The sequence below is a fragment of the Lithobates pipiens genome, unplaced genomic scaffold (genome assembly GCF_037356315.1).
Source record: "Lithobates pipiens isolate NorthernLeopardFrog02 unplaced genomic scaffold, aLitPip1_a1.2 Scaffold_8, whole genome shotgun sequence".
NCBI lineage: Eukaryota > Metazoa > Chordata > Amphibia > Anura > Ranidae > Lithobates > Lithobates pipiens.
The window spans coordinates 567,906,579-567,911,578 of NW_027507903.1; the positions used below are offsets into that span (position 1 = coordinate 567,906,579).

At 45.6% G+C, this 5,000-nt stretch overlaps 2 non-coding genes across 2 annotated transcripts; both read right to left on the bottom strand.

Annotated features, from left to right (window-relative positions):
* Positions 1 to 424: 424 nt before the first annotated feature.
* TRNAM-CAU (transfer RNA methionine (anticodon CAU)) lies at positions 425 to 497 on the bottom strand. Its single transcript has one exon. It is a non-coding gene; the product is annotated as a tRNA-Met (tRNA).
* A 3,267-nt stretch (positions 498 to 3,764) lies between these two features.
* TRNAM-CAU (transfer RNA methionine (anticodon CAU)) lies at positions 3,765 to 3,837 on the bottom strand. Its single transcript has one exon. It is a non-coding gene; the product is annotated as a tRNA-Met (tRNA).
* Between the last annotated feature and the right edge of the window lie 1,163 nt (positions 3,838 to 5,000).

The window sequence follows — 5,000 nt, forward strand, 5'->3', positions numbered from 1 at the left end:
ATGAAGTTTCTCGGCCGTTCTCGCTCTTCTGCACATTTGCATTGGCAAATATCTATGTGCCAATCTTCTGCAAACCATTCTCTGACAGAGACATCATCTTTTTTTTCCACACCTTTGAAAAAGCCCTTTTGAATTCCTCTGTGCTTTGTTCTTTCTGTGTGATGAAACTAAGGGAATCATGTCACATAGATGGAAAATGCCTCTGTTGTTCCAGGATGAGTAGACATTGTATCTTGCAAGGTCTGTTGGATGCAGAGCTAAAGATTTTAGCTGGGTGGAATATGGTGGAAGGCAAAAGAGCACTGAAAGCTTGATCTTCCGGTCAATGTTCCATCCATATGGTTTCCTACAAGACCTAAGGGATGAAGAGTAGTGTTTTTCATAGATTAAGGACCCCAAGGCTCACAAAATGGTTAGAGAGTAGTGCCCCGTGTGAGGATCGAACTCACGACCTTCAGATTATGAGACTGACGCGCTACCTGCTGCGCTAACGAGGCCAATTAGTGAAAGTGATATGTGTGTCATAGCTGGCCACCATACTTGGAAGCTGATGGCGGTGGCACATCTTTTTTTCCCTTTGGTTTTCTCAATTTTTTTCAAAACAAAGCAGCTAGTTTTCCCATATGGTCTAGCGGTTAGGATTCCTGGTTTTCACCCAGGCGGCCCGGGTTCGACTCCCGGTATGGGAAATGCAAGTCCTTTTAACGACCCGCACACTCCTAGTGCTGAAACCTCAAAGCTGTTTTTCCATTGTAACCTCCAATCATTCCCTTCTTGTCAAAGTACCAAGGGTCAAAGCCAGGGATGCAGACAAGACAGGTCAAGCCGGGTCAGGACAGGAAATGAAATACTATCAGGAACACAGGAACTCACAGGGCAAGCTGAAGTTCATCCAGCAACTAATGGCTCATGCACGCGCTTTGCCGTACGTATATGCGCACTGGCACATGAATTTTCACACATGAATAATATCAGGATCAAAGGAACTCACAGGGGAAGCTGAAGATCATCCAGCAACTAATGGCTTATGCTGCTAGCTTTAAATAGGCCACTGGGCACCAGAAATTGTCACGCATTGTGTGCGCTTTGGCGTACGCACATGCGTACTAGCACATGAAGTTTCTCGGCCGTTCTCGCTCTTCTGCACATTTGCATTGGCAAATATCTATGTGCCAATCTTCTGCAAACCATTCTCTGACAGAGACATCATCTTTTTTTTCCACACCTTTGAAAAAGCCCTTTTGAATTCCTCGGTGCTTTGTTCTTTCTGTGTGATGAAACTAAGGGAAGCATGTCACATAGATGGAAAATGCCTCTGTTGTTCCAGGATGAGTAGACATTGTATCTTGCAAGGTCTGTTGGATGCAGAGCTAAAGATTTTAGCTGGGTGGAATATGGTGGAAGGCAAAAGAGCACTGAAAGCTTGATCTTCCGGTCAATGTTCCATCCATATGGTTTCCTACAAGACCTAAGGGATGAAGAGTAGTGTTTTTCATAGATTAAGGACCCCAAGGCTCACAAAATGGTTAGAGAGTAGTGCCCCGTGTGAGGATCAAACTCACGACCTTCAGATTATGAGACTGACGCGCTACCTGCTGCGCTAACGAGGCCAATTAGTGAAAGTGATATGTGTGTCATAGCTGGCCACCATACTTGGAAGCTGATGGCGGTGGCACATCTTTTTTTCCCTTTGGTTTTCTCTATTTTTCTCAAAACAAGGCAGCTAGTTTTCCCATATGGTCTAGCGGTTAGGATTCCTGGTTTTCACCCAGGCGGCCCGGGTTCGACTCCCGGTATGGGAAATGCAAGTCCTTTTAACGACCCGCACACTCCTAGTGCTGAAACCTCAAAGCTGTTTTTCCATTGTAACCTCCAATCTTTCCCTTGTTGTCAAAGTACCAAGGGTCAAAGCCAGGGATGCAGACAAGACAGGTCAAGCCGGGTCAGGACAGGAAATCAAATACTATCAGGAACACAGGAACTCACAGGGCAAGCTGAAGTTCATCCAGCAACTAATGGCTCGTGCACGCGCTTTGGCGTACGTATATGCGCACTGGCACATGAATTTTCACACATGAATAATATCAGGATCACAGGAACTCACAGGGGAAGCTGAAGATCATCCAGCAACTAATGGCTTATGCTGCTAGCTTTAAATAGGCCACTGGGCACCAGAAATTGTCACGCATTGTGTGCGCTTTGGCGTACGCACATGCGTACTAGCACATGAAGTTTCTCGGCCGTTCTCGCTCTTCTGCACATTTGCATTGGCAAATATCTATGTGCCAATCTTCTGCAAACCATTCTCTGACAGAGACATCATCTTTTTTTTCCACACCTTTGAAAAAGCCCTTTTGAATTCCTCGGTGCTTTGTTCTTTCTGTGTGATGAAACTAAGGGAAGCATGTCACATAGATGGAAAATGCCTCTGTTGTTCCAGGATGAGTAGACATTGTATCTTGCAAGGTCTGTTGGATGCAGAGCTAAAGATTTTAGCTGGGTGGAATATGGTGGAAGGCAAAAGAGCACTGAAAGCTTGATCTTCCGGTCAATTTTCCATCCATATGGTTTCCTACAAGACCTAAGGGATGAAGAGTAGTGTTTTTCATAGATTAACTACCCCAAGGCTCACAAAATGGTTAGAGAGTAGTGCCCCGTGTGAGGATCGAACTCACAACCTTCAGATTATGAGACTGACGCGCTACCTGCTGCGCTAACGAGGCCAATTAGTGAAAGTGATATGTGTGTCATAGCTGGCCACCATACTTGGAAGCTGATGGCGGTGGCACATCTTTTTTTTCCCTTTGGTTTTCTCTATTTTTCTCAAAACAAGGCAGCTAGTTTTCCCATATGGTCTAGCGGTTAGGATTCCTGGTTTTCACCCAGGCGGCCCGGGTTTGACTCCCGGTATGGGAAATGCAAGTCCTTTTAACGACCCGCACACTCCTAGTGCTGAAACCTCAAAGCTGTTTTTCCATTGTAACCTCCAATCATTCCCTTGTTGTCAAAGTACCAAGGGTCAAAGCCAGGGATGCAGACAAGACAGGTCAAGCCGGGTCAGGACAGGAAATGAAATACTATCAGGAACACAGGAACTCACAGGGCAAGCTGAAGTTCATCCAGCAACTAATGGCTCATGCACGCGCTTTGGCGTACGTATATGCGCACTGGCACATGAATTTTCACACATGAATAATATCAGGATCACAGGAACTCACAGGGGAAGCTGAAGATCATCCAGCAACTAATGGCTTATGCTGCTAGCTTTAAATAGGCCACTGGGCACCAGAAATTGTCACGCATTGTGTGCGCTTTGGCGTACGCACATGCGTACTAGCACATGAAGTTTCTCGGCCGTTCTCGCTCTTCTGCACATTTGCATTGGCAAATATCTATGTGCCAATCTTCTGCAAACCATTCTCTGACAGAGACATCATCTTTTTTTTCCACACCTTTGAAAAAGCCCTTTTGAATTCCTCTGTGCTTTGTTCTTTCTGTGTGATGAAACTAAGGGAATCATGTCACATAGATGGAAAAGGCCTCTGTTGTTCCAGGATGAGTAGACATTGTATCTTGCAAGGTCTGTTGGATGCAGAGCTAAAGATTTTAGCTGGGTGGAATATGGTGGAAGGCAAAAGAGCACTGAAAGCTTGATCTTCCGGTCAATGTTCCATCCATATGGTTTCCTACAAGACCTAAGGGATGAAGAGTAGTGTTTTTCATAGATTAAGGACCCCAAGGCTCACAAAATGGTTAGAGAGTAGTGCCCCGTGTGAGGATCGAACTCACGACCTTCAGATTATGAGACTGACGCGCTACCTGCTGCGCTAACGAGGCCAATTAGTGAAAGTGATATGTGTGTCATAGCTGGCCACCATACTTGGAAGCTGATGGCGGTGGCACATCTTTTTTTCCCTTTGGTTTTCTCAATTTTTTTCAAAACAAAGCAGCTAGTTTTCCCATATGGTCTAGCGGTTAGGATTCCTGGTTTTCACCCAGGCGGCCCGGGTTCGACTCCCGGTATGGGAAATGCAAGTCCTTTTAACGACCCGCACACTCCTAGTGCTGAAACCTCAAAGCTGTTTTTCCATTGTAACCTCCAATCATTCCCTTCTTGTCAAAGTACCAAGGGTCAAAGCCAGGGATGCAGACAAGACAGGTCAAGCCGGGTCAGGACAGGAAATGAAATACTATCAGGAACACAGGAACTCACAGGGCAAGCTGAAGTTCATCCAGCAACTAATGGCTCATGCACGCGCTTTGGCGTACGTATATGCGCACTGGCACATGAATTTTCACACATGAATAATATCAGGATCAATGGAACTCACAGGGGAAGCTGAAGATCATCCAGCAACTAATGGCTTATGCTGCTAGCTTTAAATAGGCCACTGGGCACCAGAAATTGTCACGCATTGTGTGCGCTTTGGCGTACGCACATGCGTACTAGCACATGAAGTTTCTCGGCCGTTCTCGCTCTTCTGCACATTTGCATTGGCAAATATCTATGTGCCAATCTTCTGCAAACCATTCTCTGACAGAGACATCATCTTTTTTTTCCACACCTTTGAAAAAGCCCTTTTGAATTCCTCGGTGCTTTGTTCTTTCTGTGTGATGAAACTAAGGGAAGCATGTCACATAGATGGAAAATGCCTCTGTTGTTCCAGGATGAGTAGACATTGTATCTTGCAAGGTCTGTTGGATGCAGAGCTAAAGATTTTAGCTGGGTGGAATATGGTGGAAGGCAAAAGAGCACTGAAAGCTTGATCTTCCGGTCAATGTTCCATCCATATGGTTTCCTACAAGACCTAAGGGATGAAGAGTAGTGTTTTTCATAGATTAAGGACCCCAAGGCTCACAAAATGGTTAGAGAGTAGTGCCCCGTGTGAGGATCAAACTCACGACCTTCAGATTATGAGACTGACGCGCTACCTGCTGCGCTAACGAGGCCAATTAGTGAAAGTGATATGTGTGTCATAGCTGGCCACCATACTTGGAAG